Source organism: Salvelinus fontinalis, chromosome 41, assembly GCF_029448725.1.
Source record: "Salvelinus fontinalis isolate EN_2023a chromosome 41, ASM2944872v1, whole genome shotgun sequence".
NCBI classification, from domain to species: Eukaryota; Metazoa; Chordata; class Actinopteri; order Salmoniformes; family Salmonidae; genus Salvelinus; species Salvelinus fontinalis.
This window is the reverse complement of record NC_074705.1, coordinates 22019079-22035908: the sequence shown is the minus strand read 5'-3', so window position 1 is coordinate 22035908 and position 16830 is coordinate 22019079.

The window sequence follows — 16830 nt, the reverse complement described above, 5'->3', positions numbered from 1 at the left end:
CAATGTTATCAGATGTAAAGTAAATAAATGTTATTTGTCACATACACATATTTAGCAGATGTTATTGCGAGTGTAGCGAAATGCTTGTGGTCCTAGCTCGAACAGTTCAGTAGTATCTAACAATTCACAACAATACACACATCTAAAAGTAAAAGAATGGAATTAAGAAATGTATAAATATTAAGATGAGCAATGTCAGAGTGGCATTGACTAAATACTTTAGAAAATAATACATTATATACACATGAGATCAGTAAAGCGGTATGTAAACATTATTCAAGTGACTAGTGCTCCATTATTAAAGTGGCCAGTGCTTCCATGTCTATGTATAGGACAGTAGCCTCTGAGGTGCTGGGTTGAGTAGCCGGGTGGTAGGTTGAGGGTCTTAGGGGCCAAGCCAAATTTCTTCAGCCTCCTGAGGTTGGAGGCACTGCTGCGCCTTCTTCCCCACATTGTCTGTGTGGGTGGACCATTTCAGATTGTCAGTGATGTGTACGCCAAGGAACTTGAAGCTTTCCACCTTCTCAACTGTGGTCCCGTCGATGTGGATAGGAGGGTGCTCCTTCGTTTTGTTGATGTTAAGAGAGAGGTTATTTTCCGGGCCCCACTCTGCCAGGGCCCTCACTTCCTACCTGTAGTCTGTCTCGTCATTGTTGGTAATCAGGCCTACTACTGTTGTGTCGTCTGCAAACTTGATGATTGAGTTAGAGGCGAGCGTGGCCATGCAGTCATGGGCGAACAGGGAGTACAGGAGGGGGCTGAGCACGCACCCTTGTGGGGACCCTGTGTTGAGGATCAGCGAAGTGGAGGTGTTGTTTCCTACCTTCACCACCTGGGGCGGCCCGTCAGGAAGTCCAGGACCCAGTTGCACAAGGCAGGGTTCAGACCCAGGGCCCCGAGCTTAATGATGAGTTTGAAGGGTACTATAGTGTTGAAGGCTGAGCTATAGTCAATGAACTGCATTCTGACATAGCTATTCCTCTTGTCCAGATGGGATAGGGAAGTGTTCAGTGCAATGGTATTTGCATTGTCTGTGGATCTATTGGGGCGGTAAGAAAATCGAACTGGGTCTAGAGTGTCAGGTAAGGTAGAGGTAATATGATCCTTAACAAGCCTCTCAAAGCACTTCATGATGACAGAAGTGAGTGCTACGGAGTGATAGTCATTTAGTTCAGTTACCTTTGCTTTCTTGGATACAGGAACAATGGTTGGCATCTTGAAGCAAGTGGGAACAGTAGACTGGGATAGGGAGAGATTGAATATGTCCATAAACACTCCAGCCAGCTGGTCTGCACATGCTTTGAGGACGCGGCTCTTGATGACGTCTGGGACGGCAGCCTTGCGGGGGGTAACTAGCTTAAATATCTTACTCACGTTAGCCACGGAGAACGAGAGGCCACAGTCCTTGGGAGCGGGCTGTGTCGGTGGTACTGTATTATCCTATAAGCGGGCAAAGGTGTTTAGCTTGTTTGGGAGCAAGACGTCAGTGTCCACGACGTGGCTGGTTTTCCTTTTGTAACCCGTGATAGTCTTTAGAACCCTGCCGCATTTCTCTTGTGCCTGAGCCACCCACTTTGTCTTTTACTGGCATTTTGCCTGTTTGATTGCCTTACGGAGGGAATAACTACACTGTTTGTATTAGACCATATTCCCAGTCATCTTGCCATGGGTAAATGCGGTGGTTCGCGCTTTCAGTTTTGCGCGAATGCTGCCATCTATCTACGGTTTCTGGTTTGGGTAGGTTTTAATAGTCACCGTGGGAACATCCCCTATACACAACCTGATGAACTCAGTCACCGTGTCCGTGTAAGCATCAATGTTATTCTCAGAGTCTACCAGGAAGATATCCCAGTCTGCGTGATCAAAACAATCTTGAAGCATGAATTCCGATTGGTCCGAACAGTGTTGAATAGACCATAGCACAGGTACTTTCTGTTAGAGTTTCTGAGGAGCAAAATGGAAAATGTAGCAGTGATCTCGTGTTTTCTCTAAGCTAGTCCTACAGTCAAAGTGTTGATAGATCTTCGGTAGCGTTTTCCTCAAAATTGCATGGTTAAAATCCCCAGCAACAATAAATGTAGCCTCAGGATATGTGGTTACCAGTGTAGTTCCTTGAGGTTCGTTGTGGTATCAGCTTGAGGGGGAATATACACGGCTGTGACTATAACCGAAGAGAATTCTCTTGGGAGGTAATACGGTCGGCATTTGAGTGTGAGGTACTCTAGGTCGGGTGAAGAAAAGGACTTGAGTTTCTGTATGTTATCACAATCACACCATGAGCAGTCAATCATGAAGCATACACCTCCGCCTTTCTTCTTCCCGGAGAGTTCTTTATTCCTGTCTGCTCGATGAACTGAGAACCCAGCTGGCTGTATCAAAGTCAATGAAACAAAGGAGCTGATCGTGGACTTCCGGAAACAGCAGAGGGAGCACGCCTCTATCCACATCGACGGGACTGCAGTGAAGAAGGGTGAAGAAGGTGGAAAGCTTCAAGTTCCTTGGCGTACACATCACTGACGATCTGAAATGGTACACCCACACAGACAGTGTGGTGAAGGCGGTGCAACAGCACCTCTTCAACCTCAGGAGGCTGAAGAAATTTGTCTTTGCCCCTAAAACCCACAAACTTTTACAGATGCACAATTGAGAGCATCTTGTCGGGCTGTATCACCGGCTGGTACGGCAACTGCTCTGCCCACAACCGCAGGGCTCTCCAGAAGGTGGTGGGTCTGCCCAACGCACAACCACGGACAAACTACCTGCCTTCCAGGACACCTACAGAACCCGATGTCACAGGAAGGCCAAAAAAATCTATGACATCCTCCACCAGAGACACGGTCGGTTCACCCCGCTATCATCCATAAGGCTGGGACAGAGAGACTGAAAAGCAGCTTCTAGGCCATCAGACTTACAGTTGAAGTCTGAAGTTTACATACACCTTAGCCAAATACATTTAAACTCAGTTTTTCACAATTCCTGACATTTAATCCTAGTAAAAATTCCCTGTCGTAGGTCAGTTAGGATCACCACTTTATTTTAAGAATGTAAAATGTCAGAATGATTTATTTCAGATTTAATTTCTTTCATCACATTCGCAGTGGGTCAGAAATTTACATACACTCAATTAGTACTTGGTAGCATTACCTTTAAAATGTTTAACTTGGGTCAAACGTTTCAGGTAGCCTTCCACAAGCTTCCCACAATAAGTTCCTCCTGACAGAGCTGGTGTAACTGAGTCAGGTTTGTAGGCCTCCTTGCTCGCACACGCTTTTTCAGTTCTTCCCACAAATTTTCTATAGGATTGAGGTCAGGGCTTTGTGATGGCCACTCCAATACCTTGACTTTGTTGTCCTTAAGCCATTTTGCCACAACTTTGGAAGTATGCTTGGGGTCATTGTCCATTTGGAAGACCCATTTGCGACCAAGCTTTAACATCCTGAATGATGTCTTGAGATGTTGCTTCAATATATCCACATAATTTTCCGTCCTCATGATGCCATCTATTTTGGGAAGTGCACCATTCCCTCCTGCAGTAAAGCAACCCCACAACATGATGCTGCCACCACCGTGCTTCACGGTTGGAATGGTGTTCTTCGGCTTGCAAGTCTCCCCCTTTTTCCTCCAATCATAACGATGGTCATGGCCAAACAGTTCTATTTTTGTTTCATCAGACCAGAGGACATTTCTCCAAAAAGTATGACCTTTGTCCCCATGTGCATTTGCAAACCGTGGTCTGGCTTTTTTATGGCGGTTTTGGAGCAGTGGCTTCTTCCTTGCTGACTGGCTTTTCATGTTATGTCAATATAGGACTCGTTTTACTGTGGATATGATACTTATGTACATGTTTCCTCCAGCATCTTCACAAGGTCCTTTGCTATGCATTCTGGGATTGATTTGCACTTTTCTCACCAAAGTACGTTCATCTCTAGGAGACAGAACGCGTCTCCTTCCTGAGTGGTATGACAGCTGCGTGGTCACACAGTGTTTATACTTGCGTACTATTGTTTTTACAGATGAACGTGGTACCTTCAGGTGTTTGGTAATTTCTCCTAAGGTTGAACCAGACTTGTGGAGGTCGACAATTTTCTTTCTGAGGTCTTGGCTGATTTCTTTTGATTTTCCCATGATGTCAAGCAAAGAGGCACTGGGTTTGAAGGTAGGCCTATAAATACATCCACAGGTACACCTCCAATTGACTCAAATTATGTTAATTAGCCTATCAGAAGCTTCTAAAGCTATGACATAATTTTCTGGAATTTTCCAAGCTGTTTAAAGGCACAGTCAACTTAGTGTATGTAAACTTCTGACTCACTGGAATTAGGATACAATATATTATAATTGAAATAATCTGTCTGTAAACAATTTTTGGAAAAATGACTTGTGTCATGCACAAAGTAGATGTCCTAACCAACTTGCCAAAACTATAATTTGTTAACAAGAAATTTGTGGAGTGGTTGAAAAACGAGTTTTAATGACTCCAAACTCAGTGTATGTAAACTTCTGACTTCAACTGAAAATAGCCATCACTCGCCCGCTTCCACCCCGTTACGCAACCCTGAAACTTGGAAGCTGCTGCCCTATCTACATAGATTTGGAATCACTGGCCACTTTAATAATGGAACACCAGTCACTTTAATTGTGTTTACATATTGCTTTATTAAGGACTCGTTTTGATGAAACTGGTCCATCAACAGACCCCAATGCAGAGTAAAAAAAAAAAAAGTATCATAACAAAAAAGTCTGAAATCACAAATGCTCATATTCCTGCCATCTTTCTGAGCGATACAAAATTAATCTGTACAGGCGCAGTCTGGATGAAAGGCCCTGTGTGTGTGTTAAAGACCCTCTAAGTTATCACATCTCTCAAGAATCTAAGGATCCGTGAGACAAAATTGGCCCGATTTTCTAAGGAATACAATAATTCCACAAGGATTTACGGATACAGTAAGCACCTGCTCTTGGTTCGAACAATCTCTTTTTGTGACCGATGATTCAAGATTCTTCATAAATGCTTGTTTGATTTAATGGCGCTCACCATACAAGAAGTGACAGAACAATTGAGCACGACTAGAGATCAAGTGACAGTTAAATGTAGATCTAGAATCATCTAGATAAAGACAAAATAGAGAACATTCTGACCTTTGTGGAAAACATTTGTGATAAACTTGCGGAGGCGACAAGACAACCAAGCAGAAAAAGTTTTAGAGTGGTACTGCGGACTACAAGGAGCAGAAGGTATATTTCTGGAGGGATGGCCAGAGACAGTCAATTGGCACTCCCCGACGAGCAAGCTGGAAGGGTAAACGCCAGCCCAGACATAATCCTAGAGGGCCACTTGGCGATCAACCAACTCCCTGACATCTGACTACATAGACCAATCCAGAGCGGGAGTGTCTGATTTTTGGGGGGGAATCCTGATGGACGATGTCATCGAATAGGCCATCATCATGACCACCGCCCACCCTGCTTCCCCGCAAGAAATTCAGGAGAGGACTACGTAGGAAGACAGCCACATACACAGAGCAAGACACGGTAATTAACTTGTCCAACAGGTCTATATCTGATACATGTTCATCTGCCCTAGGTAAGGGACTATTATTTGTCCCAACATCACAGGCCAATGACTTTGATACAGTAATAGACTTCCAAAAGTATTTCTGCAGTTTGAGATTGACTGAGTTTTTTGGTAATGGGGACGCTACCTATGCACCTCCCAATGTTAATCTATTGAGCGATATTAGTTACCAGACAGGAAATAGTCCTAATGTTTTTCCCATTGATAACCTGAATGACAATGAACCGGACTCTCGCCCTGAGGACATGACAAGGGAAAATACATATTTTAAGAGAAAAGCACATTTCTACCACCCAAAAGTAATCCCTCTCTTGAAACATATTGCCACCTAGTTGAGAAAGATATGAAAGAAAGAAATATGTCCAAAGCAGAGAAAGAATCTCTTGTGGAACTTAAAAATGACTCCATTATCATTATAAAACCTGCCGACAAAGGAGGTGCAATAGTGATACTAAATGCAGCAGATTATGAAAAGGAAATTCTGAGACAATTTAGTGATGAATTAGACAAAAGGACTCCCAAAGGACCCTACTAATCATTTCAAGTATCTGATCCATGATAAATTGTCTACATTTTTGAATGAAGGGGAAATTACATAGAGAATAGGAGTATATGAAAGCTGACTGCCCAACCACACCTGTCATATACACTCTACCCAAAATTCACAAGAACATGACACCACCTATACCAGGCAGGCCCATTGTGAGTTGTAACGGATCTCTGACAGAGAATATCTCTGCCTTTTGTAGACCATTTTGTGAAACACTGGGCGATCTCCCTCCCCACGTATACTAGAGACTCTAATGATTGTATTATTTTTTTTTAAATTTGTGGACCATATTCCTGAAAATTATATTCAGTGTACTTTTGATGTTACCAGTCTATATACTAAAATCCCCCATCAGGGCGGTTTAGAGGCCTAATGCTCTTCCCATCACCAATTGTATTGTGGACTTGACTGAACTGGTACTCACCTCCAACTATATTCTCTTCAGAGGATACTTTTCCCTCCAGACCAAAGGGACAGCGATGGGGAGCACTATGGCTCCTAATTATGCAAACCTACAGTACCAGTCAAAAGTTTGGACACACCTACTCATGCAAGGGTTTTTTATTTTAATATTTTCTACATTGTAGAATAGTGAATAAATCCTAACTATGGAATATCACATATAGAATGATGTAGTAACCAAAAAAGTGTTAAACAAAATATTTTTTATATTTTACATTCTTCAAAGTAGCCACCCTTTACCTTGATGATAGTTTTGCACACTCTTGGAATTCTCTCAACCAGCTTCATGTAATGCATTTCAATTAACAGGTGTTCCTTGTTAAAAGTTAATTTGTGGAATTTCTTTCCTTCTTAATGCGTTTGAGCCAATCAGTTGTGTTGTGACAAGGTAAGGGGTGGTATACAAAAGATAGCCCTATTTGGTAAAAGTGTCACGCCCTGACCTTAGTTATCTTTGTTTTCTTTATTATTTTGGTTAGGTCAGGGTGTGACATGGGGGATGTATGTGTTTGTCTTTTCTAGGGGTTTAGTATGTTTATGGGGTGGTACTTGTCTAGGTGTTTGTATGTCTATGGTTGCCTAGATTGGTTCTCAATTAGAGGCAGCTGTTTATTGTTGTCTCTGATTGGGAACCATATTTAGGCAGCCATATTCCGTTGGGTATTTCGTGGGTTGCCTGTGTCTGCACTTATTTGATTATATAGCGTTACGTTCGTTGGTTATTTTGATAGTGTGTTTAGTGTTCTTCGTTTCGGTAAATAAATAAGAAGAATGTATTTATATCACGCTGCGCCTTGGTCCTCTTCTCTTCCACATTACGACGAACGTGACAAAAAGACCAAGTCCATATTATGGCAACAGCTCAAATAGGCAAAGAGAAATGATAGTCCATTATTTTAAGACATGAAGGTCAGTCAATCCGGAAAATTGCAAGAACTTTGAATGTTTCTTCAAGTGCAGTCGCAAAAACCATCAAGCACTATGATGAAACTGGCTCTCATGAGGACCGCTAGAGGAAAGGAAGACCCAGAGTTACATCTGCTGCAGAGGATAAGTTCGTTCGAGTTACCAGTCTCAGAAATTACAGGCCAAAGAAATGCTTCACAAATTTCAAGTAACAGACACATCAACAACTAACTGTTCAGAGGAGGACACCAATAAAAAGAGACTTGCTTGGGCTAAGAAACACAAGCAATGGATATTAGACTGGTGGAAATCTGTCCTTTGGTCTGATGAGCCCAAATTTGAGATTTTTGGTTCCAACCACCGTGTCCTTGTGAGACGCAGAGTAGGTGAACGGATGATCTCCGCATGTGTGGTTCCCACTGTGAAGAATGGAGGAGGAGGTGTGATGGTGTGGGGTGCTTTGCTGGTGACACTGTCTGATTTATTTACAAATCAAAGCACACTTAACCAGCATGGCTACCACAGCATTCTGCAGCGATGCGCCATCCCATCTGGTTTGTGTTTAGTGGGACTATCATTTGTTTTTCAACTGGACAACGACAATGAGATCTCCAGGCTGTGTAAGGGCTATTTCACCCAGAAGGAGAGTGATGGAGTGCTGCATCAGATGACATGGTCTCCACAATCACCCACAATCACCCAATTGAGATGGTTTGGGATGAGTTGGACAGCAGAGTGAAGGAAAAGCAGCCAACAGGTGCTCAGCATATGTGGGAACCTCTTTAAGACTGTTGGAAAATCATTCCAGGTGAAGCTAGTTGACAGAATGTGCAAAGCTGTCATCAAGGCAAAGGGTGGCTACTTTGAAGAATCTAAAGAATATTGTTTAACACTTTTTTTGGGTACTACATGATTCCATATATGTTATTTCATAGTTGTGATGTTTTCACTATTATTCGACAATGTAGAAAATAGTCAAAATAAAGAAAAACCCTTAAATGAGTAGGTGTGTCCAAACTTTTGACTGGTACTGTATCTCTAGGAATGTTTGAAAAACAGGTGGTTCTGAATCCAGACCTTAACCATTTCTCACCAATTTTCTCCTAATTCTGAGATATTTGGATTACATTTTCGTGATCTATACAGGGACCTAGGAAGAACTTTTGGAATTCTATGCTTATCTAAACCATACACCCTCATTTCGCCATTAACTATGACCATAAATCAGTTTTCTTGATGTTATGGTTATTAAGGACAAAACCTCCCTCTCTACAGATCTCTATAGGAAACCTACAGACAGGATTTATTTTTTATTTATTTTTTATTTAACCTTTATTTAACCAGGAAGGGCTCATTGAGATTTAAAATCTCTTTTTCAAGAGCGTCCTGGCCAAGATAGGCAGCACCAAGTCATTACAAAAAATTACAGACAGACAACATGAAAAACTACAAGTAATCTAGTAAAAACCATTCATGAATTCACAAGAGTATAACAATATCAAAAACAGCAAATTAAAAACATTGACAGGTCAGGGAATCAGCCTCAAAATCCTTCATCAGTGATTTAAAAACACCAATCGGGACAAGTTCTTCCAGTTTAAAATTATTTTGTAAGGTGTTCCAAGACGATGGCGCAGAGTACATAAAAGACCTTTTACCAAATTCAGTTCGGACATTTGGAACAGTTAGCAGGATAAAGTCCAGTGAACGAAGAGAGTACCCAGGAATACCCTCCTTAGAAGTGATATAGGAAATATTCCAGTACATATGTGGCCATTATACATTTCGTAGTAGTCGGCAGGATGAGAGCACTCTATACGTGTGTCTAGGTAATTAGACACCATTAGACATGCACCTGTCTGGGCAGTGGACATGTCTGTTTATTTTTGAACCAGTGCTATGGCCTAATATTTACTGTTGCTATGGTTTTTATTTTTTTATTTTACCTTTATTTAACTAGGCAAGTCAGTTAAGAACAAATTCTTATTTTCAATGACGGCCTAGAAACAGTGGTTTAACTGCCTTGTTCAGAGGCAGAATGACAGATTTGTACCTTGTCAGCTCGAGGATTCAAACTTGCAACCTTTCGGTTACTAGCCCAACGCTCTAACCACTAGGCTACCTATATACGCCTATTGGGAATTTTCCAGAACATGTGTCCCCATCTCAGAGTGGTCAGCAGAATAAGTGCACTCTATATGTGTATCTAGGTCATTAGGCACCATTAGACATGCACCTGTCTTGGGAGTGAACATGTCTGTTTATTTTTGAACCATTGCTATGGCTCTAATGTTTCCATACCCTAATGTGAAGCCAAACAAAACTTTGTGCAAGGCAAAACGATAACGGTGGCTAAATGCCAGAGGGGATGAATCATTAACATAAACAGGAGTTACTATGTGTGTGATGTAAGGATGAAACCTGTATAAAAAGTGTGTGCCAAGGCTGGAAAGGCAGTTACTTCATGAACCAGCTCCGCTTCTATTACTTTGTAATAAAGTCTAATTGAACTCACAGGCTCCGGTATTTGAGAAATATTACTGACTGAATATTTCCACGACATAAATGGCGAGCTTGCCAGGAGTGGCGAAAAGGGCCCAGAGACTGTGAAAATCTGCAGCTGTGGACGGGCTTCTTGGATGAACAGCTCGAACGAACGGCCACTTGAAGATAAAGGTAAGGTTTTTGCCTATAGTATAGAGTTTGTGTGGTTTGCTCCAGGAACCTGCCTCAGCGGTAAGTCACCAAGTGGGTCTCTCCAAATTTGACGAACCAAAGAATATTGGGAGCTTTTGGGTTCAATGAAATGCATGCAAAATGTTTTATTTATTTATTTCACCTTTATTTAACCAGGTAGGTCAGTTGAGAACAAGTTCTCGTTTACAACTGCGACCTGGCCAATATAAAGCAAAGCAGTGCGACAAAAACAACAACACAGAGTACAGGTACAGTGATCGGTAAGCTGCTCTGACAGCTGATGCTTAAAGTTAGTGAGGAAGATATAAGTCTCCAGCTTCAATGATTTTTGCAATTCGTTCCAGTCATTGGCAGCAGAGAACTGGAAGGAAACGCGGCCAAAGTAAGTGATGGCTTTGGGGGTGACCAGTGAAAGATACCTGCTGGAGCGTGTGCTACGGGTGGGTGTTGCTATGGTGAGCAGTGAGCTGAGGTAAGGCGGGGCTTTCCCTAGCATAGACTTATAGATGACCTGGAGCCAGTGGGTTTGGCGACGAATATGTAGTGAGGGCCAGCCAACGAGAGCATACAGAGAGCATACAGGTTGCAGAGGTGGGTAGTGTATAGGGCTTTGGTGACCAAACGAATGGCACTGTGATAGGCTACATCCAGTTTGCTGAGTAGAGTTTGGAGGCTATTTTGTAAATGACATCGCCGAAGTCAAGGATCGGTAGGATAGTCAGTTTTATGGGGGTATGTTTGGCAGCATGAGTGAAGGATGCTTTGTTGCGAAATAGGAAGCCGATTCTAGATGTAATTTTGGATTGGAGATGCTTAATGTGAGTCTGGAAGGAGAGTTTACAGTGTAACCAGACACCTAGGTATTTCTAGTTGTCCACATATTCTAAGTCAGAACCGTCCAGAGTAGTGATGCTAGCCGGGCGGGAGGGTGCGGGCAGCAATCGGCATGCACTTAGTTTTACTTGCATTTGAAAACAGTTGGAGGCCTCAGAAGGAGTGTTGTTTGGCACTGAAGCTCATTTGGAGGTTTGTTAGCACATGTCCAAAGAAGGGCCAGATGTATACAGAATGGTGTCGTAGTAGTTGGTGAACCAGGCGAGGCAGTCATTTGAGAAGCCAAGGTTATTGAATCTGCCGATAAGATTGCGGTGATTGACAGAGTCGATAGCCTTGGCCAGGTCGATGAAGACGGCTGCACAGTACTGTCTTTTATCGATGGGGGTTATGATATCGTTTAGGACCTTGAGCGTGGCTGAGGTGCACCCATGACCAGCTCTGAAACCAGATAGCATAGTGGAGAAGGTACAGTGGGATTCAAAATGGTCGGTGATCTGTTTGTTAACTTGGCTTTCGAAGACTTTAGAAAGACAGGGTAGGATAGATATAGGTCTGTAACAGTTTGGGTCTAGAGTATCTCCCCCTTTGAAGAGGGGGATGACCGTGGCAGCTTTCCAATCTTTAGGGATCTCAGATGATACAAAAGAGGTTGAACAGGCTAGTAGTATTGGCTGGACCAAGATGGGATAGAAGCTGCCTGGTCAAAATTTGCTTTCGACTGTAATATGCATTTTTGCATGCTTTAAATTCATTGTGGGATAAAGTTTACCGGTCATTTCGGAAATAAAAAGGAATTGAATGCATCCACAGTAGCCTAGCTAGAAATCTGATTGATTTGGCTATCGTATCAAGCGAATGGATCCATTTTCTCAATCGAATACAGAATTATAGAAGAAAATAGGTTTGAAAATGATTGGGGTAGACTACACTACATAATATAGGCCTATCGCATATATGACATTTTGATCACACATCTTGTTCTTCGTTATGTAGCTCTACTGTTCACAAGCTGCTAGGCCAGAACAGTCGTTCCATTTTTATTTTTTATTTTTATTTTTTATTTCACCTTTATTTAACCAGGTAGGCTAGTTGAGAACAAGTTCTCATTTGCAACTGCGACCTGGCCAAGATAAAGCATAGCAGTGTGAACAGACAACAACACAGAGTTATACATGGAGTAAACAATAAACAAGTCAATAACATGGTAGAAAAAAGAGAATCTATATACAATGTGTGCAAAAGGCATGAGGAGGTAGGCAATAAATCGAATAAATTACAATTTAGCAGATTAACACTGGAGTGATAAATCATCAGATGATCATGTGCAAGTAGAGATACTGGTGTGCAAAAGAGCAGAAAAGTAAATAAATAAAAGCAGTATGGGGGTGAGGTAGGTAAATTGGGTGGGCTATATACCGATGGACTATGTACAGCTACAGCGATCGGTTAGCTGCTTAGATAGCAGATGTTTAAAGTTGTTGAGGGAGATAAAAGTCTCCAACTTCAGAGATTTTTGCAATTCGTTCCAGTCGCAGGCAGCAGAGAACTGGAAGGAAAGGCGGCCAAATGAAGTTTTGGCTTTGGGGATGATCAGTGAGATACACCTGCTGGAGCGCGTGCTACGGGTGGGTGTAGCCATCGTGACCAGTGAACTGAGATAAGGCGGCACTTTACCTAGCATAGCCTTGTAGATGACCTGGAGCCAGTGGGTCTGACGACGAACATGTAGCGAGGGCCAGCCGACTAGGGCATACAGGTCGCAGTGGTGGGTCGTATAAGGTGCTTTAGTAACAAAACGGATGGCACTGTGATAAACTGCATCCAGTTTGCTGAGTAGAGTATTGGAAGCTATTTTGTAGATGACATCGCCGAAGTCGAGGATCGGTAGGATAGTCAGTTTTACTAGGGTAAGTTGGGCGGCGTGAGTGAAGGAGGCTTTGTTGCGAAATAGAAAGCCGACTCTAGATTCATTTTAGATTGGAGATGTTTGATATGAGTCTGGAAGGAGAGTTTGCAGTCTAGCCAGACACCTAGGTACTTATAGATGTCCACATATTCCAGGTCGGAACCGTCCAGGGTGGTGATGCTAGTCGGGCGTGCGGGTGCAGGCAGCGAACGGTTGAAAAGCATGCATTTGGTTTTACTAGCGTTTAAGAGCAGTTGGAGGCCACGGAAGGAGTGTTGTATGGCATTGAAGCTCGTTTGGAGGTTAGATAGCACAGTGTCCAAGGAAGGGCCAGAAGTATACAGAATGGTGTCGTCTGCGTAGAGGTGGATCAGGGAATCGCCCGCAGTAAGAGCAACATCATTGATATATACAGAGAAAAGAGTCGGCCCGAGAATTGAACCCTGTGGTACCCCCATAGAGACTGCCAGAGGACCGGACAACATGCCCTCCGATTTGACACACTGAACTCTGTCTGCAAAGTAGTTGGTGAACCAGGCAAGGCAGTCATTAGAAAAACCGAGGTTACTGAGTCTGCCAATAAGAATATGGTGATTGACAGAGTCGAAAGCCTTGGCCAGGTCGATGAAGACGGCTGCACAGTACTGTCTTTTATCGATGGCGGTTATGATATCGTTTAGTACCTTGAGCGTGGCTGAGGTGCACCCGTGACCGGCTCGGAAACCGGATTGCACAGCGGAGAAGGTACGGTGGGATTCGAGATGGTCAGTGATCTGTTTGTTGACTTGGCTTTCGAGGACCTTAGATAGGCAGGGCAGGATGGATATAGGTCTGTAACAGTTTGGGTCCAGGGTGTGTCCCCCTTTGAAGAGGGGGATGACCGCAGCAGCTTTCCAATCCTTGGGGATCTCAGATGATACGAAGGAGAGGTTGAACAGGCTGGTAATAGGGGGTGCGACAATGGCGGCGGACAGTTTCAGAAATAGGGGGTCCAGATTGTCAAGCCCAGCTGATTTGTATGGGTCCAGGTTTTGCAGCTCTTTCAGAACATCTGCTATCTGGATTTGGGTAAAGGAGAAGCTGGGGAGGCTTGGGCGAGTAGCAGCGGGGGGGGCGGAGCTGTTGGCCAAGGTTGGAGTCGCCAGGAGGAAGGCATGGCCAGCCGTTGAGAAATGCTTGTTGAAGTTTTCGATTATCACGGATTTATCGGTGGTGACCGTGTTACTTAGCCTCAGTGCAGTGGGCAGCTGGGAGGAGGTGCTCTTGTTCTCCATGGACTTTACAGTATCCCAGAACTTTTTGGAGTTAGAGCTACAGGATGCAAATTTCTGCTTGAAAAAGCTGGCCTTTGCTTTCCTGACTGCGTGTATTGGTTCCTGACTTCCCTGAACAGTTGCATATCGCGGGGACTCTTCGATGCTATTGCAGTTCGCCACAGGATGTTTTTGTGCTGGTCGAGGGCAGTCAGGTCTGGAGTGAACCAAGGGCTATATCTGTTCTTAGTTCTGCATTTTTTGAACGGAGCATGCTTGTCTAATATGGTGAGGAAGTAACTTTTAAAGAATGACCAGGCATCCTCAACTGACGGGATGAGGTCAATATCCTTCCAGGGTACCCGGGCCAGGTCGATTAGAAATGCCTGCTCGCAGAAGTGTTTTAGGGAGCGTTTGACAGTGATGAGGGGTGGTCGTTTGACCACGGACCCGTAGCGGATACAGGCAATGAGGCAGTGATCGCTGAGATCTTGATTGAAGAGAGCAGAGGTGTATTTGGAGGGCAAGTTGGTCAGGATAATGTCTATTAGGGTGCCCATGTTTACGAATTTAGGGTTGTACCTGGTGGGTTCCTTGATGATTTGTGTGAGATTGAGGGCATCTAGCTTAGACTGTAGGACTGCCGGGGTGTTAAGCATATCCCAGTTTAGGTCACCTAACAGAACAAACTCTGAAGCTAGATGGAGGGCGATCAATTCGCAGATGGTGTCCAGGGCACAGCTGGGAGCTGAGGGGGGTCGGTAGCAGGCGGCAACAGTGAGAGACTTATTTCTGGAGAGATTAATTTTAAAAATTAGAAGTTCGAACTGTTTGGGCATAGACCTGGAAAGTATGACAGAACTTTGCAGGCTATCTCTGCAGTAGATTGCAACTCATCCCCCTTTGGCAGTTCTATCTTGACGGAAAGTGTTATAGTTGGGTATGGAAATCTCAGAATTTTTGGTGGCCTTCCTAAGCCAGGATTCAGACACGGCAAGGACATCAGGGTTGGCAGAGTGTGCTAAAGCGGCGAGTAAGACAAACTTAGGGAGGAGGCTTCTGATGTTGACATGCATGAGACCAAGGCTTTTTCGATCACAGAAGTCAACAAATGAGGGTGCCTGGGGACATGCAGGGCCTGGGTTTACCTCCACATCACCCGAGGAACAGAGGAGTAGTAGGATGAGGGTGCGGCTAAAGGCTATCAAAACTGGTCGCCTAAAGCGTTGGGGACAAGAAATAAAAGGAGCAGATTTATGGGCGTGGTAGAATAGATTCTGGGCATAATGTGCAGACAGGGGTATGGTGGGGCATGGGTACAGCGGAGGCAAGCCCAGGCACTGGGTGATGATAAGAGAGGTTGTATCTCTGGACATGCTGGTCACAATGGGTGAGGTCACCGCATGTGTGGGAGGTGGGACAAAGGAGGTATCAGAGGTACGGGGAGTGGAACTACGGGCTCCATTGCAAAACAAAACAATGATAACTAGCCTGAACAACAGTATACAAGGCATATTGATATTTGAGAGAGACATACAGTAAGGCATAAAGTAATTGCAGGTCTTGATTGGGAGAGCTAGCTAAAACAACAGGTGAGATAACAGCAGCTAGTCAGCTAACACAGCAACAGCAGGTAAAATGGCGATGACTAGGCAGAGAGGGTCGGATTAACTACACACAGAGCCTGAGTTAAAACACAGAGCCGACAGATAAAACACAAATAAACAGAATGGAGTACCGTGAATTAATGGACAGTCCAGCAGTTATCAGCTATGTAGCCAAGTGATCATAGTGTCCAGGGGGCAGCCGTAGAAGGAGCAGGGAAGCCGCCACTACGCTAGCACACGGCGTTTAAAGTTAGTAGCCCGGAGGGGGTCTGCTCAGACGGAGGCCGGTTGAGGGCACAGCGGATGGGGTATTCGTCGGCAGACCAGACGTGGTGGTGCGGCGGGGCGCCGTGTCGACAGAGAATCCAAGCCAGATGGCGAAAGAGGTATTGTGGAATTTTGTTTGCTAACTGGTGCTAGCTTCGTGGCAGTGGCGCTAGCTGCAAGCTAGCTGTGAGGATCAGAAGTAGTGGCTCAGGGATTACGGCAGGAATCCGGCGTTGTTGTGGAGAGACAGTCCGATGCTGGTAAATTGGTGAGTAATATCCAGGCCAACTGAGCCGTGTGGCTCAGTTGGTAGAGCATGGCGCTTGCAACGCCAGGGTTGTGGGTTCGTTTCCCACGGGGGGCCAGTACAAAAAAATGAATGTATGTACTTGTAAGTCGCTCTGGATAAGAGCGTCTGCTAAATGGCTTAAATGTAAATGTAATAACAGGGCTGGTGTCTGTGCAGAAGGTAAAAGCTGCTGGCAGTGGCTAAAAATGACTAAATAGCTTGTAGCTGATTAGCTGGTTAGCTACTGGGGGTTCTTGAATGTGTTCCAAAGTTAAAAAATAATAGCGATTCCATATCACATTGGGTGAGGTAGGTTACCGGAAGGTATAATCGAAAAGAGATAGATTTTTTTAAAAATATATATACAAAAAATACGAAAAATACAAAAGTACACGAGAGGACGAAACAAAACACGCCTACACTGCTACGCCATCTTGGAAAACACATGCTTCTGTAAGTGTGACCGATTTGATTACGATGC